This window comes from Passer domesticus, chromosome 20 (genome assembly GCF_036417665.1).
Source record: "Passer domesticus isolate bPasDom1 chromosome 20, bPasDom1.hap1, whole genome shotgun sequence".
NCBI classification, from domain to species: Eukaryota; Metazoa; Chordata; class Aves; order Passeriformes; family Passeridae; genus Passer; species Passer domesticus.
Genome location: NC_087493.1, coordinates 5,266,821 through 5,294,807, shown reverse-complemented (window position 1 = coordinate 5,294,807; position 27,987 = coordinate 5,266,821). Strand labels below are relative to the sequence as shown.

At 43.3% G+C, this 27,987-nt stretch overlaps 3 long non-coding RNA genes across 4 annotated transcripts; 2 read left to right on the top strand and 1 right to left on the bottom strand.

The window, feature by feature from the left end:
- Window positions 1–7: 7 nt before the first annotated feature.
- On the bottom strand, window positions 8–12,865 carry LOC135284189 (uncharacterized). Its single transcript, XR_010349648.1, has 3 exons — window positions 12,590–12,865; window positions 2,107–4,005; window positions 8–652 (listed from the first exon to the last, which is right to left on the bottom strand). It is a non-coding gene; the product is annotated as an uncharacterized LOC135284189 (long non-coding RNA).
- Window positions 677–10,249, top strand: LOC135284188 (uncharacterized). The gene is made up of 3 exons (XR_010349647.1): window positions 677–844; window positions 7,286–7,520; window positions 9,720–10,249. It is a non-coding gene; the product is annotated as an uncharacterized LOC135284188 (long non-coding RNA).
- An 11,731-nt stretch (window positions 12,866–24,596) lies between the features above and the next one.
- On the top strand, window positions 24,597–25,943 carry LOC135283974 (uncharacterized). 2 transcript variants are annotated; one of them, XR_010349551.1, is made up of 3 exons: window positions 24,597–24,703; window positions 25,220–25,397; window positions 25,593–25,943. It is a non-coding gene; the product is annotated as an uncharacterized LOC135283974 (long non-coding RNA). The 2 variants fall into 2 exon arrangements; XR_010349550.1 differs by lacking the exon at window positions 24,597–24,703 and adding an exon at window positions 24,864–25,064.
- Window positions 25,944–27,987: the final 2,044 nt, after the last annotated feature.

The following is a 27,987-nucleotide window of genomic DNA, read 5'->3' as shown; positions in this document are numbered from 1 at the left end:
GGCAGGATAAACACTTTCAGACTCTAAGCAACTTCTCTGTGTGTACAGAATCTCCAACTGTGAAAAGAAAACAAATAGCAGAGTTTCATTTGTTATAATCAGGTTTTTTTTCATGACTGTTTAGAATAAAGTCAGATCACATTTGGAGTGGCTTGGAAATTCATTGTTTAGGCATTAGTCTCCAGTGGTAAACATCCTACAATATGTGTATAATACAGCAACTATTTTTGTACTTCAAAGCCTTCCCTCATATATTGGGAAGGTGCAGGATAAAAACAACCTCTTCTTTTCCCTTCTAGGGAATGATCATTGTTTGATTTCACCAAGAACAGATCCCTGATTATCCCTCACCGGACCCATTTATTCACATAAAAATTAGCCCCAAACACCACACCACAAATTGCACTTGAGAAATCCAACTCTCTGGAGAAACAGGAGTATAATGGGGGGAGTGTGCAGTCCTGGAGCCTTATCATTCCCCAGCTCCTGGGGGCACAGGGCTTTTTTAATACAGGAACTCACTGTTGACTGTTGATGGAATATCCTGCAGATGAGGAAATGTGGAACAACAACTCAGCTGGTTTGAGTGATCACATCTCCATGGCCAGCGCCCCACTGCCCTCCCAGCTACCAGAGCAGGCCTCCTTCATCGCTTCAGAGGAACAGAAAGGAACTTCAGGAGCAGGGTTGAAAACTGCATTTTCTCATTTTGAGCAGCCTAGTGGAAATCTGAAAGCTCAACACTTCTGCAAGCAGCCGGCCGAGCCGTCCTGCCCCGAGTGTCCAAGGAACCAGCAGCCAACATGAGTCAACGCTCTGGGAAACGTCGGCCTGCCAAGGTCACGTAAGTCTGTGGCAGGAGAAGTAACAGGATCATCTGGCTCTTCTCCTGTTTCTCAGCCACAAAACTTTCTTCCTCCCCTAACAATTACATATGTGGGTTTCCTTAACAGTTTCTTTTTACATTTCTGTTTAAATAGCACAGGGAAAAGGAAGGGGAGACTTGATGTGGAAAATTAGTTTTGGAAATGTTGAGCAGTGTGCACTTGCCAACTTCTGTTCCTCCAGTCAGTTCACTGTCGATGCTCTCAGCTCTCACCAAAATGCTATTTTTAGGCTGTACGTCAGATTTCACAAGTGAGACTGACAGGATTTTTAGAAAAATTGGAGGTTTTCCCCTGAGAATTAAATGAGAAAAACAATGTGGGAATACTGCTTCCCACTTTGTGCTGCTGAGGCTCCACCACAGCTACTCCAGGGCAAAGCTCCAAAGAGACCCAACTGCACAGGAGCAGCCTTTCCAGAAGGCATCAGGGGATTCCCAGCATGAGGGAGAGTGCAGGAGATTTCCAGCAGGGATATGTACAGAACACTCCCATCACGAGGGAGATGTGCAGGTCTCTTACACCTAATGAGACACAGGGAATCTGAAAATGTTCTGAGGAGGTTCTCTACAGCAAATCAAAGCACAGGCACAGAGCGGAGTTTCAGAAAACACAACTTTCTAATAAAATCCCCCAGCTGTTGCTGGAGCTGCCAGGTGGCTCCTTAGGGGCAGAGGCAGCTGCAGAGCCCCTGTGCCAGGAGCTGCCACTGCTGCCCCAGCCCAGCTTGGGCACAGGGGCTCCCCAGACCTTCACCACCACTTCTTCCCAGTGCTCAGTGTCGTCTGCTAAGCTGCAGCCTCTGAAGGAGAAGCCAGGAATGCAGAGGTGGCACTTTCTGCTGCAGTGAGAGACCAGCAGAACCTGGAGGCAGCAGCAGCTGTCTCCAGTGCATTGTTTGCTGAGCACTTGTCATGCTGTTGGACATGCACATTAAGAAATTAAGAGTTTCTACATGGTTATTTCCTTGAGCTGACAGGTGTCTAAAGCTAGTTTCCAGCTCTGCTCACCATCCAAATATAAGGAACTTAGAGCAGGTTTAACTTTTGGGTATTTTTTTTAATAGAGAGACTCTGTGTTTAACATCTTTGCTAAGTCTCTTTTGATGAAGCCATGCACATATTGACAGCCCTTGCTGACAGAACAGGGCTGCAGGGAGAACATCTCATGCACATATAAACCAATGGCTCAACCAAAAAAGTATTGCTGTAAAAAGACTTACTATTGCAATGCTGCTGAGCAATTTTTTCTCAATATCCACATGGATATTTGAGACTGCTTGATGATGATGCAGATTGTTTTGAATATTCCAGGGTCATTTATCCATAAAAGACTGTAGACAAGTAATCCAGCCAAATTTCAGTTTGCAGATCAGCATGTCTAGATATTTGACCACACAATCCTACAGAGAAAATGTGGTGTCACTGTGTTAGCTGAAGGTGGTGACTTCACACAGGTGGAACTGAGTGCAGAATCTACCTCCCAAGGGTTTTCTGGTGCTTCCTGAACCTGACAAGATTAATTTAGTGATTTGGAAATCTGTTGCCAAACCCAAGTCCCCAGAAGACTGCATAGCAATAGGAAGATTAAAAGCAGATGGTTCAACAACTAAGGTTTTCTAGTTAAACTTTTAACAGACTTAAAATTCCTGGGCTTCATGTAATCATCTTCATTCTTTCCTTCAATTCAGTGTGTGTTAGTATCTTTGGAGCACTTTCTTTGGACATGAAGCCAAACACATCATGCTAATAATACGACCTCAAAAAGCATACCTTTATGATAGGCTTAATAAGAGGTTAAGGAAACGTTGACTCTAGCTCAACAAAGCTCTGTGCAATTAGACCATCTCCATGTGGTTGTTAATTTCCAAAAAAGGATGCTGGAATCTAAAATATGAAGAGAGACCATTTCCAGGAGGGGCTTTAGCAGATGAGCCTGTTAAACAATTCAAACAGTGCTGCAGCTGACAAAGGGTCTCCTCTATTAAGGTGAGGCATTTGAAAAGGGTCATTGTGGGAGCCGATGGTCACACAATGCTCCTGATTTCCTGTTCCCTTGGAACCACTAAACCCCCTGTCAAGTCTGGCAGGATGGGGTGATGGGGGTCAGGCTGTCAGCATCCCCAGGCCTCAGGAGACCTGTGATGGAGAGGAGCAAGGCAGGAGCAGTTGGAAGCAATAACAGTTCTGGAAATTACCTAAGAAACTTAAGAGTTTCTCTGTCTGCTCCAGGCTTTCTCCTCTCCCCTTGCTCTGACTTTGAGTCCTACAGCTTCGACCCATACCAGGCCAGCTATAGTTTGTTGTGCCAAGGTCAGGCTCCCCCTCAGGCCAAGAGGACCCAGACCCTGGCCAGTCCAGCTTCAAGTCCTGGGATCATCTCTTCTTTAGTTTTTTTCATTTCCGGTGCTAATCATGAGCATTGGTGTGACTGAGACAGAAAAGCAGGCAGAGCCAAGCAAGTATGTGCCTGTCTGAATTGTAGTGACTCCTCCAAGCTCCCAATTAACATCAGAATGAAGACAGGACAAGTGTCTCCCATGTGTCTACTAGAAATGTTCCCTCTCTGCAGAAGTGGCAGCTAAGACAATCCCCTAGACATTCCACATGAGGTCCAACAAACACCAAATACAAATCAAATACACAGAAATTCTCTGCTGGGGATTTCTTCCTCTGCAGTGTCTTATAGCACCAGAACCAACTCTAGGACCACTATGCATTCATGCAGGGCCACAGAATGCCAGTGCTGAGCTGCCAAGGACACAACAGCCCTTCTTCGTGTCACCTGCACTGAACAGCCTCAGGATTTGTTTTCCAGGGGTCATTTGGGTCAGCCTTCACAGAAGCACTCGGGGAGGAGGACACCAAGCAGCAAGTATTTCTCTCTGTGAACAAAAAGGTGCTTTAACAGCCTTTCTTGCCCACATACCTGTGATACCAGGGCAGCATTTCTCATTACCAGCCCCAGGGTCCCCGAGACCTTGAAGACATGGGTGTCCTTCACACAGGTCAGGTCCATGTCAGCACATTGCCCACGCCAGAATAAAGCACGAGAAGTGTCTCCAGTGCCTGATACTGCAGCCTTCATCCAGAAAACACAGCTGGCTTGATTCTTCCCATCCCTGAAAAGAGAGTTGCAGGAATGTTTTAGAGTCCCCCTACTGCTCCCCAGTTCTGGGTGCCCACTATGTTGTGCCACTCCTTGTGCTGCAGTGAGTCCCACTTCACCCCCTCCCTACATCCCTTTGAAGGCAAAGTTAGCTGCAAGGACAAAAAACTGCACCTGCAAAAGCTGAGGAGGTCTGCTTTGAAAAACCAAACCCACAAAATACATTTGGACACATGAATAGAGCAGCCAAACCTCAAGTTAAATCTTCCATATGAAGTGTAAGGAATCAAATAACCATCCAGAAGAGATGCCTGCAAAATAACTTGGCTCACAACATTTTCATTTGGGTTAAATTAAAATAATTGTAAATCTTCAGTGCACAGCACGAGAGCTGCATTCTGTGTAACACTGTACGTATCCCATTAAGCTTTAAGTCAGTTCAATCCTACAAAAATGCTTTGAAAACCAGACTGAGTTGCCCTTCCTTGGGCAACCAGTCACACTACTGCAGGAAAGAAGAAGAGGCTTTGTGGGTGAATTTTCTCCATTGTAGTTAACCAGAGCTGAAAGAGGCAGGGGAACAGGAGGGGCAGAAGAAACACTCCTTGGAACAAAGTGGAGAAGCATCATTACACATTGATCTCTTGAAGCTGCATTGAACCTCAGCTGTGCATCAATTAGAAGCCAGTGCCAAGCTGACTACCTCTGACACAAACGTGGTTCATCTAATGATCCTTTCCTAATGACTTCCAAGTTGTGACTTCCTGGGCATCTGGAGGTTTAAGGGAAGAAGGTGTCTGGCCTCCAAGGTTCTTCACACACAGAACTGACCCCTGCTGGCTGCAGCTCAGGTCTGTGGGGAGCAAGAAACTTTGGACATTGTTTACCAGCTTTTTGCCTGATAGAAAAACCACCTCAATTCACAACCCTGTTAAATCATTGTACATCACTGCATTTTCATAACATCAGGATGTTCAATTCCACTTTGGAATGGGAGTTCACAGTGCAGTGGCTCCTGAAAACCAGCTAATTCCTGCCACTCCTCCCCTCATTTTGAATAATTTTGACTCCATCATCCTGTTTAACAACCTGAGGGCATTCACAGAATTGGTGTGAGCACAGCACAGAAAAACTCAGCCATAGCCATGCCAGTAGAGCAGAGTCACCACTCACACCTGGGTCCTTCTGAAGCTCTCATTGACTTTGCAAGGCTTGGAATTAACCAGTACATTTCTCTAATCCAGCTGTAAATAGAATATTAAAACTCCCACCCCATAGTTGCTTTGGTATCAAGTGCCAACCCTAAAGAAGGCTTAAGAATCTTTACTAAAGGTGGCATAGAAGGGCAGAAGTCAATGACCAATTGGCACAGTTCTGCTCATTAGTTCTTGTAGAGGAAGACTTCAGAGTAAGGTAAACCCCAACACATGAGTTTATTTCCAGAGCTCTTTCTGAAATTGCTCCTGCATATTGGTACCAATAAATCTTACATTCCAGCTATGCTTCTCTAATAGATACAGGCATTAATTTTTATTGCTAGTTGGCCAGATTAATGACAAGGAAAAAGGGAAGAATAAAGCAAAAGCTACAGCTAGCACTTATCTATCTCTGTCCTGCAGCCTTCTTTCTCCTTACTCCTGCATCTCTCACATTAAGAGGCAGCTGAGCTCTCTACATGCAGCTTTAATGGAACACCTATCCGTCAGCATTCAACTGCAGAGTTCAGCTGGGACTGCAGTTGCAAATAAAAACCATTGTACTCTTCTGAACAAGCACAGCAATGACAGTGTAGATAATACCTTGTACTGCTGAAACAAGAGCCATGCAAAGATTTCAAAGAGCTTTACAGACATTCATAATTTAAGACAATCCACATCCTCCTAAAGGTGATACTGGATCCTCACTTTGCAGATGAAGAATAGAGGCATTGAAAAAATTAGGGATTGAGGGACACGGAGAGCAAGGCAGCACTGAACAATGTCCTGCTCACATACATCACAGCAACCAGATCTTGTGATGGTTTCTGCAGGCACTCTAACCATTGCCACATGCTGCTGAAGTTTGCTTCATCAATTTCTCTGTTTTATTTCCTAAGTTACTCTTGGACACTGTTACCCCATCCCTATTAACCCAATCTTCTCTGCTCTGGACCCTACTGTTTCACACCAATGCCAGTTACACAGCCTGTATCACCCTGTCTGGTGTCTGACACTGGAGACACCATTCAGGCATGACCTGATTTGGTGAAATGTTTTGGTTCTCTTTGATATATTATACACTAGATATAATGAATAACTTAAGTGCACCCTACTTCTATTGCCTTTCCACTTTCTGACAGTGTCCAAGCCATGGTTCAGTGAGGTGAGCTGTCCTTTCCAGGAGGAACCTGGGGTGCCAGCCTTGTTGAGCAGGGCCAGCTCTAGCCTAGGGCTTGCATTCAGCACAGGCTCTGTTTGCTGAGTAACACTCAAAGTTTCAGACCCCGGGTTAGAAGTTTTAATTGATGCACACAGGAAAGCTGGATTAGGCGCTGTCTCTCCTGATGGATCTCTCCCTGCAGACTGTGAAACTGGGGAGTTTAAAAGCAAAGATTTTGCTCTTCACTGCTATAAAATATATCTTCTCACTCTATAATTAATCCCAGTGAAATGAAAGAGGGCAGTTTAACGGCTTCACCTATTGTGGTGCAAAGTGCAAAAAGACTGATTGAATATACACTTTCAGAGGTGCAGTTTGGCTTTCCTAAGGTACCTCTTTAATGAGCATCTTGGACTTGAAAATCACAGAGCACAGGACAGGCCAGAGACACAAGAAGAGGCTTCTACAACACAGACAGAGGTGAAGCTGCACTCCCATATACCAAATAATAAATTTTAAAAGTGAATATAAACAGTCTGTCTCATGAAAAGCCACCCCCAAATATAAGGCTTACTCCAAAGAACAGGCTTAAAGCAGAGAATTTAGTTTGCTGGCCACCCTCTCCCATTCCCTGGTCAAGGGCTGAAGGAGGGCAAAGTCAAGGTCTGCCCACCAGTTCTTCACAGGAATAACCCCTGCACAGGGATTGCTCTAGCCAAAAGCAGACCCATGACATGAACAAGGGAAGTGGCACAGTCCTTGTGCAGGGCAGTGAGGGTGCAGCCTTCCCCTCTTCGGGAATGTCCAACCTCTCATGTGCAGGCAAAGCAAGGGCACAGCCAAGAGCCAAGCACACACACCTGGGACTGGAGGAACAGCGTCAGGCACAAAGCAATGCACAGTGCTCACACATGTGCCTTCACCTGCATTTTCAGGTGCCTCTCAAGCAACTCCAAGAGCAGCTGCCTGCTGGCCTCTACTCTTACCCAAAATACAACCCTTCAGATTACAATTTCTTCAAGAGAGCACAGCACCTGAGACCAAACAGAAATTTGTTACAAGTTCATGGATCTTGAAAGTAGTGAAATCCTAGAAGACAGAATTTCCCCAGCAGAAATCAAGTAAACCTTCCTCAAGGTTACACTGCCCTGTGCTGAGGACATAGACCAGGTAAGCCATAAGGGGATAACTCAATTGAAACACTTAAGACTCAGTAAATATACAAAAAAAATTATGCTACAGATGCTGGTAGATAATTGTGCAATAGGACTGAGCTAAGATAAAACATAAAGGGTATTATGTAGATGAAAAAATGGTATTTTTATACTTCAAAAGAGTAAGATAAAAAGCTGATATTTTACTGATGGACTTTAGTTAAGGAATTAGTCATCATTATACAACAGCAATTTGAATATCCTAGCACAGCACGTGTCACAGGAAAATCATTCAAAGTTTGGATACGTTTTAGCTGTATCAATTAAAATTGTACATCACAGTATAACATCAGATAGCAAAACTTATTCCAAGCAAGTATTTACATAGAGCTATTAAATGACAAGGATTTGGTTTAATTGGTGAGTAAATGGAGCTGGAAGTTGCTGAAGAGATCTCTAGCAACCAAGAAGATCACTGTGGCAGAACAAATTGTTTTACTCTGTTTTGTGTGTCTGAGTTTTAAGCCTTCCAGATGCAACAGCAAATGCAATAATAATACTGTCTAATGAAGATGGGTTTAAATAATGAGTTTGGGGTGAGAAGGCAAAGCAATGATTTGTGCAGCAGTATCTCACCAGGGAAGTAGAGAAGCTGACAGATTTTCTGCCTGGAAAGGGATGTAGGAAAGTGGACCACTGAGATAAACTAACAGAAATTCTCTAAAACAAAGGCGCCATTTAGGTATGTAGGGCAGCTTTACTCAGACTCAGTAATTTAAAGCTGCAGCACCAAGAAAGTTTAGTGCTACTGCAGGAGAGAGTCAAAGCCCTAGGAGATGGTAAAAAAGGTTTGGAAAATATGGCCAAACAAATCCAAATCTGTCATAAACTTTCATACAGCACTTACTTGAATGGACAAGGACTGCAGCACTGTCCTTTCCAATTGATCCAACCCAGAGACTGCTCTGGCAATGTGGACACATCCTCAAAAGGACTGAATACTTCCCTCAGCACCACTGTTAGCAAAACTTTACTCCCCCAGTCTCCCAGAGAAGCTACAACCACCATCTGTACAGATCTATGGCCATGATAATTTACACCAGCTGGAAATCTGACCCACCTATTTAATGCAAGGGAACAGGCATGACTTCTTTCCTGCTGCATTGACTAAGATCTCCCCAGCCGTACTCTGAGAACACTTCAGGCGTTGGGATATCAACCACAGAAAACTGAGTGGAAATCCCCAGGCAGGAATAAAACATATGTTTAATAAATGGTTTTACAGAAACAGAAAAAAAAAGAGAGAGAGAGGGGGAGGAGGAGGAAGAAAGGAAAAGGTTTGCATTTGTGAGATCATAAGAGTCCAACCATATAAGTGATGACTAAGTGTAATCTTGAGTTTCAAGAAGATGAAGAAAAACATGTTTTTGAAACTGTTGAGACTGGTGTTCCCAGTCAAGAGATATTCCTTTATTGGCCTGCGAGTGACCCTTTCAACCTGGGCTTCCCTCCAGCCCGTGGGTCCATGGCAATGACTGGAGGGGAGAAAATCCCCGCTACTGGCCAGCTGGGCTCCAAATTACCTTACTCAGCTGTGCCTATAAATGTAATTGCATGTTTCCATGAAATTGCATCAGAATGACCTGCTCACCCCTGACATAGTTCACATATCTGTGATCTCTGTCTCTGTGGATAAAAATCTCTTTCTTCTGTGTGTCTGAAGATTCTGAACAGAGTCAATTCCCCACTAACCAGGGAAATGGAGAGAACAGATAGCCCAGATACAACCAAACTCTGGAGAGTGCAAAACACAGGTAAATTATATCCTCAAATGGACAATAAAAATATGAAATACAGAAGTTTAGTGTTGCTGCTGAGTACAGACCACAGATAAAAACTGGCAGACCTGCAGCAGGCAGCACATCTGCATATGCCATACTGAGCTCAGCATCTCCAGTAGTTGATTTCCATGGGGACAGTGGATAGTGGATAGCTAAAGACAACTACAATTCACACTGGTGGTGTATAACAGCATGAACAAACACTGAGAAAAAACCAAATTCCAGTTCAGGTGAGAGAAGAAATATTTCCTGCTAACCCAAAGGAAGTATCTGTCAAATTGAGTAACAGAACTCTCTACCGTCTCAGCTCAACCTCCCTTCCCAAATTCCATCACCATCACTCCTTCTCATGCCCCTTTTCTCTTCCCCCACAGGCTGAAGGAACTGGTACCTGCAATTTCTGTGCTAAAGGAGTGCTGTTCCACCCCAGAGCAGCCCAGAGCAGAGCTGTGGTCCAAGCAAAGAGGAAAGTCAAACACAAGCAGAGGTGTAAGAGGAGGACGTTTTGGTGGCTCTGATGAGAGAGGAATGCCCTGGTGCAAACTGCAATCTGGGTCACTGTGGCAGGGGAAGGAGAAGATAAAAAGCCTCAGATGGCTGGGGAAAGGTGTTTGGCAAGAGCCTGGGAGATCCACCTAGAAAAATCTGAATCTACTAAGACAAAGGAAACTTATGATTCAATTTCAAGATGTCAGGTCAGCCATGAAGATAGATATAGACAGAGAGAAGGAGAGGTGAGAATGCACCTCCTTTGCTTTTAAAAGAAAGGCCAGAGAAGAAGAAAATCAACTAAATATAACAGCCAGTGAAATAAGTAAAACATCTGGGAGGTTATTTTCTTGGTAACAAGCTAATGTAAATAGACCTTTGTATTAGGTCATAAATGTGACTTCCACAAAGATGTAAGTGAACTCCTCTCATTCAAAGGCTGCTGTGGGCTGGACATTTCCATGGAATTCCCTCCCTGGACCACCACTGTTTCCTGTTGGGCCTTCACACGGAAGGGCAGTCCCACTCCTGACAATGACTGAGGCTCAGGACTATTGTAACCAAAGAACAAAATGTGTTCCCATTAAAAAAATCTGGATGATAGCAATTAATTCCACATTTTTGTGAATAAATATCATGTGTTTTGTGCCAGAACACTTTGGCTCGTTCACAGAAGCTAACAGTGACACATAAATCTATTTTCCCTGTTGCTCAACAGACCATCTTGCTCTGCTGACCAGTTTTCACAGGGGAAAAGGGGTTTTTTCTGTCTCTCAGTCAGGACCTTCAAAGGTCCTTGCTCCCCATCTTTATGTTGACCTGTGGGTTACAAAATGCACTCAAAGCTACTGATGGCAAGGTAGTCCTGTGACTGCTTTGGGTTTTCACCAGTACTGATATGAAACAAATTTATTTCCAAGAGCTGCCCCACCATTTCCCAGGAGTGATGTCATTCAACTGGAGTCAATGACCAGGATTCCTCCCCTCTCCTGCAGCCAAACCCAGCAGAACAGAAGTGCTGTGAGCATCCCTGACACCACAGCTATGCTGAAGGACCCATCCTGTTCTCCCTGTGGCAGTGCTAGGAAAGAGCTCTCTTCTGGCATCAGTGATCTGGGTTAATGTGGAACAAGGAAGGACCAACACCCGAGCAGAGAATGGCCAAGCCATTCAGAAAAAAAAGCTGATATACCCCTGTCTTTTCCCAGGGGTTTACTTTGTTTTACTCTGCTGATGTTGGTGTATTGCATTGCAGCAGTGTAAAACCAAAGGAAAGCTGTAGGATTCTGGCTGCTCTGAAGCTTTACAGATGTTTGCTGGCTTTATGTGGGAGAAACATCACTATTTTATTGACCAAACTCTTTTTTTGTTTTAATATGGAAAATCTCAGTGGCACTTCACTCCATTTGTCTCTTTTTTCCTTCTTTAGTCATATGATAATGTACACTTATAACCAGTGAATCATCCCCCCAAAAAGTCATAAAGAGAAAAATAGCTTGTATGTATGTCTCAGCGGTCAATGAATCATTGACAACAGGTATAATGGGAATAATTATATACTGCTGAGAAACTTTACCCAAAGCCCAGCTCAGAGGCTAGTTTCAAAACTTCTGAGCTGTGCAGTTGGATCCAAGGCTGTGAGTGCCAGGTTAGGAAGCAGCCAGGAGAATTTCAGATTTGTATTATTGCAAGGAAATGTCTTCCCCAAGTGTCTGTTATGTGTTGACAAATTGTTTATACTTAACCAAGCAATAATAATGAACAGTCTAAATAGACATTGATTTTTATGTTTTTAATTCACTTTTAGTGGGAAAATATCTTGGCAACAGAAATATGGATGTCAAGCTTTGGATGCCAGCCACTGCTTTAGAACTATGCTATTTTAAGCAGTAATATGTATTATTTGGTAAAACAACCTATATTTTTAGGGTCTAATCCTGGAAGTTCCTACTCCAACAAGTTTCAGCCTTCCAATCAAAGTTTCTGGAATTACAAATATGAATGTAAATTTGTAGCAGACTGGATCCAGACAAAAAAAAAAGTTTCAGTTTCAACAGTTTGTCTGCTGCCTTCCTAGAAATAGTTGAAATATAAATGTGAAGCAATTGCTCCAGAACACAAGTGCAAAATCCTTCTCTAAGTCAGCTCAAAGAACTGGAGCAACTAAAGAAGACGTGTCCATGGACCCAGCCCAGCTCCAGCAGAGGGCTTTGCTTTCCAGTGCAGGGTCATTGGCTATTTTGAAGAGCATCTATCACACAGAGCAGTCAGGGCTGCCTCCCAGAGCTGCTGGCTCCACTTTTCACCTGGATTTGTACCCTGGGCTGAGCTCAGCCCCAGTGCCAGCTCTGGCAGCCCAGAGATTTTGCACATCATTGTGGAGCCAGACCCCACAATCACCCTTGGGAACAGGGACAACTATTTTTTCTCAGATCTGCTGAAGCCTCTTAGAGAGGAAAGATGCACAAATGTGCCCTCACGAAAACACACCAGTGCACAACAGGAGTTCTCCTAAAGAACAGAATTCCTCACAGAAGAAAAATTTACAAAATAAATTATGGATGAATCAGATCCATTGTGTGCAGCACGAACCTTACCATCCACCAATGGCAAACAGAACTCCTAAGCACCTAATATGCCTTTCCTCTCAAATATCCCAAAGGTGGAAGAAGACGGTGATCAGCCCCATCCTGTCCTGTCACAGCAGTGCACCAGCAGTTAATTAGTGAAGCAGTTAATTCAGTGAAGCCCATACCTGGGAGGAGATGGTGGTCACAGGAACTCTTTCAGTGGAGACAAAAAGGCACCTTCTGAGAGCAAATCTTCTGATCCATCACAGATATCTGCCTGAGGCTAAGCTGAACAACCTTCTGGAGGTTCCCACTTCTCCTTGTCAGCTGCAAAGGGAGCATGGCTACAGCTGTGGCCAGCTCAAACATAAATGTCTGACTCCTGGATGCCTTGAGTTGGAGCAGAAATATTTCACCTTTAGCTGAGAAAGTAGTTGAAGAGAGATGGGTGGCTGCTGTTGCATTTCTGGGAAACACAAGATATTATACGACCTGTTAATTTATTCCAGAGTTTCCCTTTATGCTTTAACAATATTGTTCAGCATTCAATTCAAGTCATAACATTTAATGACTTGTGGTCAGCTCAGCTTATCCCACATTTCTGTGCCAGCTTAAAAATAAACAAAGCTGTGTCTACTGAATGGCACAATCAGAGGAATTTACCCTGCTCCTACCACAAAACATGTATCAGAACATACCAAGACAATTTCAGCTCAGTTCAGAGAATATGAGACAGCTCTTTACATCCTGGTATAAGAGACTGAGGGAGTTGAAGAGTTTGTTTGGTAATGAGCATCACTCTTTAGGGGACATGAAGACTGAGGACAGCTTCAAATTAACATTACTTTCATTTCAAACATGTCCAGTGGCCTCAGATAGGAGATGCAATGTGCTGGGGGCCGCACAGTTATTTGGGACTTGTTTCCAGCACTGAGTTAATTCAGTGAATAACCTGAGTTGTGTCCACACTGGTACAGAACAGCTGTGGGTTTGGAGGGTGCCTTTGTAGGGGTGGCTGTCCTCCACAGGGCAGTGTGGCATTGTCATGTATGAGCCACCCCTCTGTCAATTCTGTACACACAGTGAAGGGTTAATTCCACTGCAGGGTAAACTCCATGCTGCAGATAATTCCCCCAGGAAGAGGTAATCCCTGTCCTGCTGAACTTACAACCAAAATCCCCACATAAGGCGTGGCAGGAGGCACAAAGCCAAGAAGAGGTACAGCAACTCTTACAAAGGCACCTTTGCTGCCAAGCTGGGAGCAGAATTTAATGCTGAGCTGGTGACAAACAACCCCAAAACAACAATGTGCAGAAGATGCTCCATACTTTAGGAAATGGGAAGAAAACTCAAGTGTCTTCCTCCCTTAGATGGTCTACACATACTCAACTGATTCCAGCACAATTTATAAAATAGATTTGTAATTTCTTGGCCTCAAAACCATTCTCTAGACATACCCAGTCTATGAATCTGCTGCACAGACAGTCTCCATATTCTCAGTTTTCTGGTTTAAAAGCCATCAACCAACCTATATGCCTCCATTTCTCCAAAATCCTACTTTAATGTAATTTTGGCAAATAGGACGGTAACTATTTAAAGCTGTTCTGTGGGTTGTGTGCTTTGAAGAAGAAACCATTACCAGATACTTCAGAAAATTTCCATTTCTCTTCTGTTGTTTGTCTGCTTTTATGCACCTTTCCTACCAGCTGCTGGACCGCTGTCTGCCAGCCCACCTCCCCCTTCTCCTGCATTCCATGTTCAATGGGCTCTTCTGCAGTCTAAAGCTTTCTCCTATCTCCTGGTGCCTTTATGTCAGAGAAATAATTTGTTTGTTACATTCAAAAGGGAATTGCTTGGTCCTGTCTTTAAAAATGTATGACAGAGTTAGAGTCCATTTTTTACCCTTTTGCTTGGAAACCTGTACAATTATGATCTCAGGATGAAAGTGCATTTTTTAGTAGATCAGGCAATGAGACAGGCCATTTCATCATAAATGTCTACGTGGAACTTGGAGTGGTTTCTTAAATCTATCATAATAAAGGCACAGAACCAAGTTATGAGACCATTTCCAAAAATTGAAGCCTTTATCCCATCTAAACCAAACTGTTTCTGGAGCTGGCTGATGTGAGGGCAAAGGGTGAGGAAAAGAGGGAATATCTTAAAATACATTTTCTACATCCTCTTCCCTGTCCTAAATTATATACTTTGGGCATCACCCGAATGGAGACACTTCCCAATGCTCACTGTCCTCTTTCCCTCCTATCCCATGAAAAGCAGCAGTTAACTACTGAGCCCTTTGCCTCTCCCTTTAAAAGTCTTCAGCATCCATAGTTCCTGCAGTTACATTCCTGTAAACTCTAGATTCATATCTAATAATATGGAAGTTCTTCTGCAGCATCTCCTGAAGCAGGATTTCCAAGCTGTGCAGTGAATATGTATTAACTTGCAGATCAAAGCTGCCCTTGTCATTACATTAATGATCAACCCAGTCAATATTATACAACACAGATTCATCACAACCTTCAGATCCAGCCCTATGAAAATGTCTTCATTTCAAAGAGATGGCTCTGAAACTCCCCAATGACCCCTGCTCACCTACCAGCATCTCTGCCTGCTTATGGGAACGGGGGGACATGCTGCAGTTCTTTCTTCAGGACATCCTGAAGAAAGAAAGAAGGGAGAGAGAGGGAAAAAAAAAAAGAGAAAATGAGAGGAAAAAGAGAGAAAAAAGAGAAAAAGAGCAAATCAATCTGTGGAAGGGTTCTTGCTGAAGTTCTGGAAAAGCAATCTTTCTCCTCTTCTGGAAAAGGCAGTGCTCAGAGCATGTGGTAGAAGTGTGGACACAAGCACACAAATCCAGGGGCTGCCAAGGCAGCAGCACCACGAGCAGTGAACCCTGTTACCACCCTTCCCCTGCACCTTCCCAAAGCCCCTCAGTGCACGAGACTCTCTGCACAGGGAGGGCAAAATCCCAAGCAGCCTTTGCTCATATTTCCTGAGGGCTGCTAAAACCATGTGCTAATCCTGTCAAAGCTCTCTCCCTGCACCCCCTGCCAGGGGGGCACACATAAACCTGCCTCGTGTGAGCAGCCACCACAGCACACAGAGGCACAGCTATTTTAGCACAGCTCTGCTTTCAGCTTACCCTGCTGGGTCATGTTACACACCCAGCCACAACATACTGAAATACAATACCACACCAGAACAGATATGTGACAAATTCTCCTCCAACCACACAAGTGCCTTATCCCTGTCCTGATCCAAAGTACAGCACTGTAGAGCTCCTGCCAATGGGGCACAGCCACAACTTGAGTTCAAGCAGAGGATGCCACTTCAGAAGTTGGGAAGGAGAGAGTAATAAAAAATATATCCTCTTGTTTACCCATATTTCACATGGGTGCTTTTTTCACTTATCAGGAATTCCCTGTTTCCTTCATGAAATTACACCAAGGACCAAGCACCTGCCAAGGAGGGTGGCTACAGTGCTGCAGGAAGAAGAAAGGAGAGGAGCAGCACCTCCTACTCCACACTCCACAGCTACTTCTACATTAGAAGCTTTAACAAATCTGCTTTGCAACACCTATTGCTTTAAAATGGAATAAAGGCAAGTGGTGCAAGAGGTAGGGAGGGTAACATTATATTCCAATGACAGGGACAGAGGCAGCAAAAGAAAAAACTGCATTATTGAGAATCAAAGGATTTCCTCTGAAATCCTGGTTCCATGCATGAGGTCACTGGAATCCCTCAGCTTGCCATTGATTAATGTGTAGATACAGGGCAGGCAAACCTCGTGCCTCAGTTTCCAAACCTGCAAAGGTAGGAAGATGAGCACTTTCCCTGCTTCAGCAGGGCTTGTTGAGGCCTGGAGGTTTGCAGCATGCTGCAAGATCAAAGGATCAGAAGAGCATTACATATTCAGCACAGGTACACGCACTATTTGAAGGTCTGGAGGCAAGGCAGGTTGCTTAGCTTGCAAAGGAAAGCAGGAAACCAGAGATTTCACAAGCCCTTTTATTGTAATTACTGGGGATTGAATTGGTGCTCTGAGAGATGGGCACACCAGGCTGGCATCTCCCAAAGAGCACTTACCTCAGAGGTATCACAGCCTCAGGATTTGTCCTAAGAGCACCCTTGAAGTGAAGACACTGAAATGAGTCTTCTCTTTGTGAAAACACAAGTTTTTCTTGAGAGTCACTTTCAACAATTTGCCGCTTGCAAACTTCTCTATATCACCCTTCCATTTGTTGGGAAACACAAAATAAATCCTGGCATTCACAACGCTGTCACAGGTTGTGGTACCCTGAAAGGGCTCATATTTCTGCAGAAGCAATAACTCTTCTGCTTGTCACTGTAAGCCAAGGTCTTTCTTACAGCACACACATACACAGAAGAAAATAAATGTATTCCAGGAAAGCACAGGGATGAATTCACAATTACAAGTGGGAATCGGTGCTTTTGTAAACACACACAGACAAAAATTTATGGCACAGGTCTCCTTTTCCAGCTACCATTAAAGGTTATTTCAGCCAGACAACTTGACTGGGGACCTGTGGTAGCACAGGGACTCTGTTATTCTCCCTTTCATGCCTTCACAAACTCATGCTGCTGCCAGTGCATCCACAGCAGGTGGGCTTTGTCCTCCCCGGGGCTCCTTGAGCCCACAGATCCCCAAGCTCTGGACCTCAATAAAATAAGGGGCTTGCTATTCACCATAATTTCAGGATTTCCACAGTTCCTAACTCATCTATCACAAGTGCTCATAGTGCACACACTTAAAAGCAGTCTCCTGCTTGTTGTTAATTCTTCCTACCCACCACACATGACAGACAATGAATACAAGTCAGTAACGACATTCCCACAGACACACACTTGTCCATTAGAGGTGCTCCACCTGCCACACCTCTCCTTTTCAAAATCAAAGTATCTTAAAATGTTTAGAAATAAAGTGTTTGCCAAAGATTAAATGTTGATTCAGTGCTCAACAAAACCAGTGGGAGTCTCCATTGATTTCAGCACTGAGAGCCTCACACAGCTCTGAATGCACACAGGTCACACAGGATCCAGTCAGAGTTCCTGACACTTGGCAGGCTCAGACCTCATCTTGTCAATGCCAGCAACTGGACAAAATGGAAGCAAAAATCAGTACAGGTATTTTTTTATAATTTACTCAGGCCCCTGATCTAGGGCTGAGACACACAGAGAAAAAAATGTAAAAGGTGTAAAAAATGCAGTGAAATAAAACTGATTTGGTGCTTCAGAAGATATTATTGGAGTGTGGAAACCTATGGAACTTGGGATGGTGGAAATGACTACAACTTTTATGAGCATTGCAAGAATACAAAGCCTTACATGAGAAAACAAAAAGCCTTAGAAAAATAGTCAAACAAAAGCCCATGCTAATGCTGGCATTACCTGAGAGCCTCATTACAGAAACAAAGCTTGGGAGCAGACAGCACCAATCCTGGGCTTTCCTCAACAGCGAGGACAGACAAGATTTTGTTTTAAAAGTTTCTCAGCTGGTGCAGACAGCAAATAAGCTTTTTGGGAATGATGCCACATAGAGAGTAATGACAATGAAACCAAATCTGAAAGAACCAGGAAAGAATTTTACATGGACACTGCCTGCAAGTTTGACAACGGAACTGAAAAGCAGCACCTTCCAACCCCCCCACACACAAAACCCACAGGTCTCTACATCCCACAGCCTGAGCTGGTCATCTCTGGGCTGGAATGATGCTGGAAGCCTCCACCAACAAGGGACTCAAAATGGTGTCTTAGTCTGCTACCTTGGTCAAGTAGAGAAAGGCATTAAAAATCTCAGCGACAACAAACTGAATCAAGAACTACTGAGACATGAAATAACACAGAAGCTCTTCACACTAATTAAGGACTGCATATGCAAGCTGTGGGATGGGTGCTGGGCCCCACCTGAAGTCTTGAAAGCTGAAGTACTCCAAGGGTTCAGTGCATATCTGGAATATTAGAAATTAATTTCCTTCTAAGTCTATGAGGTCCTTTTTGCTAAAAGCTTAAATTGAGACTGGATGGTGTTCTCAGAGGCATGTTCCAGTCCAGCCACTTCTTAATGTCTGTAATGCAGAAAACACTGAAATGCCACGGGCTGTAATATGCAGGTGTTCAGGCGAAAGAATCACAGGGGTCCCTATAGGCCTTGAAATCACTGAAGTGTGCAGAGAGCAATTAACCACTCTCACAATTAGAGATGACTTTGGCTTCCTTTGCTGAAAGGCTCAGTGTGCAGCTGGTCACCTCTTCCTCAGAAGTTTTGCTTGGCAACTCTGAGTGTCAAGACAGAACAGAATCTGATGTATGTGTGCATACATATATATACACATACATATATAGATATATACAGACACACATGGCCCCTTTGTGTGGCTCCATGGAGCAAACCAGAGAAAGACTGAGAAAGGAAGAGAACCTCTCCTGGAGCATTTGCAGCTGGCACTGTGGCTCAGTGACCGACCAACAGCACGTGCAGCAGGGAAGCTCAAGGCAGAGGTTCAGCTTCCAACCAAATAACAGCTGAAGAGAAAGCACAGCTCAAGTAAACTGAGGTGTAGAAGTCAGGGAGCTCTCAGGCCTGGGGAGTTCTCTGCATCTCTTCTGTTAGGCTGCTATTGGTAAATAATTCTACCAAACTGACTTAGCTGAGGCAGTGGTTCAAACCAGAACATGTCTGTACTCCCAGTGACCAAAGAAGTGAAGCTCTGCTCAATAACCTCTACAAAATTATTCTCCTAATTGAGAAAACAACTTTATTCCCAGAAGTACTCAGAAAAGTGTTTAAATTGCACTGTGTTTACATGCCACCCCATACAATGAAGGTATAAGCATGGACTTAAGAACCTAGTGCTGCGTATTTGAAGGTATACTGGGGAGCCAAGGTGAATACACCTGTCCTCCTGTCAGGTCTTTTAAGAAAGACCAAAAAAACCAAAAAAACCCAGACATCATTAAGTAGTAATACCATGCTAAGAATATAAACTAAAAAAAAAATGTACTAATTGGAGACAATGAAGATTTACAAAAGTATATACTGAAATGAGGGACAAAAATGACACTGGATAGTCTAATGAGTACAAAGAAATGCAATATTGCATCTGTACAGCATCTCCCAATCTAACATTCAGTGGGAAACTGTATCCTCACCTCCCAGAGAGGAACTGAGGCAAAGAATGGTTGTATGACTGGCAAAATGCTGTATCAGATCTGGGAAGGTGCCCTGCGAGGTGACTCAGTGATCTCTGCTCCCACACACCAGTCAGAGGAATTGTTTCCAAGCCAACATCCAGGCCACTAAAGCTGATAAGGACCCAGGGCCAGGGACACTCCTGCTTGTCACAGTCATGTGTCCAAGCCTTGCAGTTACCTCCTTTAGTACAGAGGGTGACTATTTCTGATTAAAAGTTTAGAGCATAGCACAGCAAGCCCACACATCTGACAGATCCCAAAGTCTCATCTGGAATGAATCAGTATCAATTCAGACTTTATTTAAACATATTGTTTAAATACAGTTTATCCCTCCTGATGCTGGGTTAAGAAGTTCAGTCTTTCAAGTACACTCTCTTACACTGAAATCTTCTTCTCTTTAGGACCGACTTGAGAACGTGCAAGTTCATAATTACAGTAGTCAGATACCGTCATCCTATTATCATCAGTCTGTGTTGCTTTTCACAAGAAATCAGACTGACGTGTCTGTGGGACTGTACCCACCACACCACAAGAGCAGTGTTTGGGAATAGTGACAGCAGGGACCAGACAAGCCTACAGGACATTGTGCCACATGCATAATATACATAGCTTCAGTAGATGGAGAGAAAGCTCCCAACTTCCTGAGCCAAGAGAACTAAGAACAAAATTTATAGATCAGCTATGTATTTTATTTTTTATAACATTAAGTACCTCTGTGACAAACAGTAATTTCCTAGAAATTCACAGTTTAGCTTCCAATAAGTTTGAACTATGTTATTTGCTGTTGTGACATCAGCACTCACTTCTCCTGCAGCTCCCTTGAGTGACAGCATAAAAATGCTGGTTACACTGATGGCACTAGATGCTCCAGCCTGAGATAGAAAACCCTTTCATCAAATGCACTTAGACCTTATCTAGAGAAGGCATCATGACTTCAGGAGCTGCTCGCTCAGCTCTGGCCAGCAGATCAAGCAGTGCAGTTTGCTCCTACTCAGCAAAGCAAACACAAATCCTGAATGGCAGTAACACGCCCATGCCTCAAATAAATAGTGTGCTTAAGTGTTTTCCTGATTGAACCTGGACTGCAGCCTGAGGACGAACAGAGCACCTTCTGCCACCTTCCAGAATGTGGAAGAGCACCTGGCTCAGAAGAGCAAGTGCCTCTGCTGATTTTCATAGCACTTTTCCTCTTGGGTAATTACCGGCAAAATCCAGCTCAAGAGTACCACCTAGCCTTCCTCCAACATTTTACAGACACTAACCAGTGAGCTCAACATCACCAAATTAGGCAGCTATTAACTCTTGCACCTGTCCTACAACACATTTAAGGGACAGACTGAGGACCAGGGTAGGTCAAACTCTACCACAGCATGAAGGGGTGCAAGAAATACAGATTTTTCTGCTGTATCCCACACAGCCTTTGCTCAGAAGGCAAACTCCTCTCTCTGCCCTCCTCCCGTGCTCTCTGCCACATTCATTCCCTCTTAACAGCCAGTGCCAGAGCTGAGCCAAAGGGACTGACTGACTCAGCAAGGAATGCCCAAGTCTTTGCTCAGTGTGGGAGACAGCAGTGTCAGTCCCATGGCACTGCCTCGGGTAGGGGACAGCTTCCCACAGCCCTTTTTCCTATAATGATGGACTGGAGAATGTTTGTGTGCTCAGGAATAATCACAGTATAATGTCACAGCCCACCCTCAGTATTTTATAACCCACAAAGCCACTGACTCATATACACTCCAAGTGGTAGCCAGCCTCTCCACAGGCCCACCAGTGGCACAGCCACTTCTGAGCTGAAGCACAACAACAAATAACATCAAACAGCAATATCTTCTTAGTTTAGCCTAGGAAACAGAAGATATGAGCCCACTCCAGGAAATACAGGGCATCAATTACACTGGTGGGTTCCTACAGCCCAAAGCACGGTTCTCCCACGTAGCCTGGAAAGTGGGAAGGACAATGTAAAAACACCTGTGTGGCATCATAATTCCTGCATTGTGCCAGCCAGAGGTGAATCAAACTGAGCCTGGAAGCAGCTCCACTGCCTGTGTAACAGCCTGGTCACAAAGCAAGGACAGAGAGACCCCTGGCCATGAGCTGGGAGGCCTCAGCAATGCCCTCAGGACTTGGTGGCTGTAACTTCTGAGTGCTCAGGAAACCCCCTTCAATGACAGTGTAAACACCCAGAGTTGTCCAGCCTGGAATCGTGCCAGACCTCTGGCATGAAATTCCTTTTACTTGGAGGAAAAAAAAAATCCAGATGATCTGAGTGAACAAGAAGAGACATGTTGCAAAGGCAGTGCAAGAGATCTGGGATTTGTTCTTAGCTCCACCCAGCCCTGGTGATCATAATCCTTTGTTTGCCTTTTTTTTTTTTCTATTTAGATTGTAAGTTCTTCAAGACAGAGACAGTCTCTTGGTATTTGTTTATACAGAGTTTATACATCAGTCCCAGGGATTACTGCAAGGAGAATAATCTTTAATGACCACAAATCACTGCGACCCCCATTTTAGAAATGCTCTAATGTGTGTCAAATAGATGTTCAAAAAGAGGCTCCAAACTAATTACAAGGTCTAAGATACCACAACAGCTCACCACTCCAGTTGCTGTCCATTAAATCCAGCTAGGAATTAAACCCCTGTGTTCTTGGCTCTAACTTACTTTCTCAAGCAGACTGGCAAATGAGTCTCAGTGAGACTACGAGCACTGTGCCTTTCCTCTCACAGGCTCACACTTGACAGAGAATTAAGAGAAGTCACTTCTGGTTTTGCCACATTAAAACCAAAGCAACAAAAACTTAACAAGTAAACAAAAAAAACCCCAACCAAAATGAAACAAACCCCCCCACTACAATCGCAGATAGATAAATTCAACACTTCACAGGAACTTAGACAGACAGAAATCCCTTGTACTAGGGGCTTTAAAATAAAAAGAGGAAGTCCAAGGCAAAAGTGACCTTAAAAGTGTACCTGGGGCACAGGCAGGAAGAGAGACAGGCAAGAAAGAAGAAAAGTGCCAGGAGAGGGAGGGACCCTCTGATCCCCATCTGTTAGACACAGAGCTGCATCTTGAATTTTCTTCTAATTTCTGAGCAGCAGTGTCAAGAGGGAGTGCCAAGGGATGAGCAGCAAACCATCTCTGAGCCCAGGCCAACCCAGAACCCAGCATGAGCCTTACTGCCAGATTTGTTTCTCCAGGACTGCCTGCCTTCCTCCAATGGCTGACCACAGCTCCTCCACCTTCACTCACGTGCTACAATTACTTTAGCATAGTCCTAGAACTAAAATCCATTAATAATCAACAAATTCCATAGTTTCAAGAGGTTTCTCTAACCAACAAAACCCTGCCTCAGACAGTTTTTCATCCTGTACGTTCTCCAGAAGTGGCATCATGAACACTGCAAGCTTTTTTTAAAGGAAGTTTGGTTCTCTGCAGTCACCACCTGTCTTCTCTTTAGCACCTATCCCCTTCCAGGGGAAACAGAGTCCAATCCAAACAGAGCTGTGCAGAGACTAGAGCAGATGAGATGCAGGTTTGCTGTGTGCAGACTGCAGATCCAGGATTTGTTTAGAAAAATGACTCTGCTTTACTTCACATGTCCATTCCTATTGTGCTTCTTCCAGTTGAGATAATTAATGTGCTTGAGGAAAAATTGATTGTTCCCTAATATTCCTTCAGCCCTGTATAATGAGGCTCATTTTGGTCCTGAAGTCAGTCCCGCTCAAGTAAAGTGCTTGTTTGCATTTCAGATCTTACGGGATGTTAAGATGAATCAAGGTGCTTGGGGCTGTCAAGTTGAAAGCTTAATATCTTCAAATTGCTGTCCAGGTTACTTTGAAATATTTATGTAATGTACCTTTCTTTCCTGGCAAATTACCATTAATGGGAAAGGAGCTTAGAATTACCTACCAGAAGCACCGAAGTCCCTCTAATGGTAACAATTATTCATTCTAACTTTTTTTATATACAATTTTTCCTGTAGTACCTTCAAATTACCTACAATTCTAGCAAATGTTTTATGTTAATCTAAACTCTGATTCTATCTTACTCATCTTTTTCAAAGCTGCTGCCTTGAGGAACCACTCAAAGCAATAGATAAACAGTGATTTCACTCTCCTGACTGTGCATTTGATGCAAAAAATTCCTCTTGGTGTTTTTAAAAAGGCTGAATCTGCTTCAGTTGGAAAGCAGACTATTCAGGTATCAAGCCAAGACCTATTGAAGCCAGAAGAATATATTTAAAAAAACTGCTCTTCAAATGGGTTAATAAGTCCACAGTGGATATTTTCATGTGGAGTTATTAAATTTTAGACAATTATCATAGCAATAAAAGTCAACAGGCTGTCAGCTACCTAAAATACTCAAGAACATGTTTACTCAGAGTTCATTAAAAAAAAATAACATCCATTTGAAGAAAATAGCAGATTTTCAGTGAAATAATGAAGAAAATATTTCCATGCTGAAATACCTGCATGCCTCACATGGATCCCCTTGCTGAGAGTCAAAGTCTCCAATTGAAACTCATTTAAGAGAACTGTAGAAAACTTGGGAACTGAAATGATAACAGAGAGGAAGGGTGGTTTGAGAGCATGCAGCAGGCAGGACATTTGTGACATCTGGGTGAATTCCCTGATATTGTTGCAGAATTCCTGCTTGAGCTTGGCTGAGCTGCTCACCCTGTGCAGTTCCCACCTGGAGCACTGACCTACCTTCACCTCTGCACACCCCAGCTTTCTTCTTTGGAGTAAAGAAAGACTCCCTCAGAACACGTGAGCAAGTGCTTCTTAGCACAAAACAGCTTCATTTTTGAGGGGGAAGCTGGCCACCACCATAATTCAAGCAGCTGCTGAGCAGTGCCCTTGCCCTGGCGTGAGTGGTGCCATACAGCCAGGAAACAGCCACAGCTCTGCCATGTATCAACCCAAACTAATTCAACTTTTTTTTTTTTTTTTTTTTTTTTTTTTTTCACATCACAGCAGGTGCTCCCTGAGGGACTGGGACCAAGGTAAGGAATCTCCTGCAGGAGTTCAGCAGGTAGCACGTGGGTGATGCTGCAGTCTCCTCTGCCACAGAAAGCTTTCAACTGGTAGGTCCCAATATCAAGACTGATGAAGCTACAGAAAAAGTGTAGAAGCCGAAGGAGATTCTTTGCAGCCATGAGTTGCCCTTTTTACTGTTCTTTCAGTACTCTGTCTGAGCATTAGGTTGAGGCTTTTTTGATTCAGTTCGAAACAAGAGGGAAAAGCTGCCTGTAAGGTACTTGCCCTTGCTGAGCTGGAGAATATTTCAGAGAAGATGGAGACTTGCCCTTGCTGAGCTGGAGAATATTTCAGAGAAGATGGAGACCAGAAGAATAAACTCTGGGCATTGAAGGGCTGCTTGAGAGAAACATGGGATATCCAGCTGTACACTAAGTTCCAGGGACAGAACTGCACCTGGATATGAAAGTTAGTACAATGTCCCCTAGGATCAGAAGAGATGTGAAGATAGAAGATAATGGAATAAAGTTTTTAGGGAAAACACTAAGCACTGCAAATACACAAGCACACTGTAAATACTGAGGTGCTCAGCCAGCTCAGTATATCATATTTTCTCCTTTCAGCCAGCTGCAGTGTATAGCAGGAAGCTGGGATGAGAGGATACTTTCATATGAGAACAAAACAAAACCAAACCAACAAAAACAATTGCAGCCCTCCCAGGAACCACTGCCTGTTTATGAACAAAAAACTATTAAGGCTCTTGGGGAAATGGAACACTCTGGTCCCACCAACAGCGAGCAGGTAAGTAGGAGTGAGATGTAAAAGCTGTGTAGAACACTGCAACAGAGCTGCAGCTCTTTTGGAGTCGAGTGCAAGTACTTACCTTCCCAGTTATGGTACCAAATCAATTTCACATGCCCTATATTTACCTGCACTTGTGCTCTGCCTCTCTCAGACTGCAGGATAGAAAGATTTTTTTTCTTTTTTTTTGTAAAGGGATGTCTAGACAGTTGTCTTCACATCAGACAAAAAGGGATCACACAGGAAATTCAAAGGAAAATTGATGTGGGCTGCTATAAAATAGAGGTATTCAGGATGAGGATGGCAGTTCTGCTCCCTAGCAAGGTTCTCAGTGTGGAGTGAGTGGCCCACCTGCAAATGCCTACCAGTTTTCACCATCCTAGCTTTGCTCCCAGGATGAAGAAATTCAAAGGAATCAAAGGAATCCTTCAATTTTCATCTCAGCTCCACTGAAACCAATAAAGGCTGCCCCATGTAAACCACTGCTGCATCACTGGCTGTGACAGTGAACACCAAAATCACCCACACGGACTCAGGTCAGCACTGAAGGAGAGCAGCCAGTGGGAGTAAGTGTAATTCCCATCCATTCATAGCAAATGAGTGGAAAACAGACATTAAATTGATCTTCTGCTCCTTGCCTCTATTAAACACACTTAAAAAATAGATCTTTGAATCATCTCATGATTCATCACAGCATAACATGATGTATTGAGTGACCTATCTGGTTACATGGGCAGGTGACACATGAGTGGAGCAAAGTTTCAAGATCAAGAAAGAATTTGGCTGTGTCAATACAGCAGGTGTCAGCCTGATTCATTAATTTTCATAGTAACTATGCCTCTATGTGAACTAATTAAAGACAATTTAGAAGTATTTTAATTCTTTTTGGAGCCACACCAACTAAACAAGAAGAGTTTTGATACATGTTTTATGTTCCCATATTTCTTTTTCTTCTTCAGGCAGTATTACAGTCAGGATGGACAAAAACCTAAGTCTAGTTCATCAAAAATTGTCTAAGTTGCTGTGTATGAAATGGATGGATTTTTCAGTTTTTCTTTTGCTTCTCTTTAATTTATACAATATGTAAAAATGTTCATCATATTTCCCTACAAAGGCAAATATCCATAGCCTTTGACAAGACTTTAAAAGAAAAATTAAACTACATTAAAAAAAAAAACTCAATAAAAAACCCCCCAAAGACATGCATGCAGTTTAGAAGAAAAATGTATTTTAATAATGTTTAAATTTTAGATAAAAGACTATTTCTCAGTAAAAATCTTTCCCCAAAAGAACCCAACTCTTTCTTTCTGCTTGTTATGCTGTCAAAATTCTAAAACTCACTTAGGAAACAAGACAGGAAAGAATGAAGGAAAAAGAGGTTCAGACAAGAAATGTATCCACACTTCTTCAAAAACTCTATCAATTTACATCAAGTTCTCAAGCCAATGTAATTTATAGTGTTGGTCTTAGAGATATAAAATTTATATTTAAACATAATCTTAGCTAATGACGAACTTGCAATTAATAATAATATGTTTAAATCCCACAAGAAAGTTTTGTTTAATATGACCATTTTAAGGCAAAATGATTACTGAATTGCTGCTGTCACCCAAATGACAATATTTTAAGAGACTCTAGGAATAACTTTTCCAGAAGCAATTGCTTCATCTTCTATAAAAAGTCATGCAAGGCATTCAGTAAGACAGTGTTCATATCAGAGCAGCTGAAACTCCCAGGGCAAACATGACAAGAGGATTCCTCATGAAGCTTTTAATGGTTCCATAACATTTTTTCTTGCCTCTTTTTTGGTTTTCAAATAACATGTATAATTTATTACTGCCAATAAAGTTTACTGGTATTTTCATGCCTAACGGTCACTCATGGTGGAAATCAGAGCAGGGATTAAGGAGGATGCTATTTTTAAAGTTCTTCTGGCAGAAATTGCTTCTCCTCCATGCAAGGAAGTGAGCTGTGGCTAGCATGCTCTCCTGCAACAGGTAAAGCATGGCTACAGGAGACAAAACCAGAAAGCCTGGAGGAAGGGCTTAGGCTTGGGGCTGGCTTTTATTCCCCGTGGTGTGCCACACAAACGAAAGTCATCCTTTTAACAAGAAACAAAAAAAAAATTAGGTACACATCACGCACACCTTATTTGGAGAGCTGAAATGGGAGCCAAGTGGCAGGACAGCTTCAATTTCATGTGGCTTGAGTAAAATCCAATTAATAAAATAATTGGAAGATCTGAGTGGAGGGCAGAAAATCCTCATTGCTTTTGCAGTAACTCTGAGGCGGGCAGGCAGGGCAGCAACCATTCACACAGCTCCATGTCAGGGGTGCCAACTGCCTCCTCATTCACAAAGTGAACTCTCACGGATTTCTGTTAGGAATGATCATGCTTGGAAGTCTCTAACTAAGCAGTGATGTGATCACACCTGAGCTCACTGCAGCTTTGGCATTTGCCTTTGTCATCTGTTTGCTGAACTTCCTCAGTCCTGTTCAGCTGTTCCCATTCCCCAGCTACGGCAGGGCACTGTCTCAGCAGCAGCAGCAACAACAAAAGAGACAAAACCCATCCAGTTACCTCAGCAGA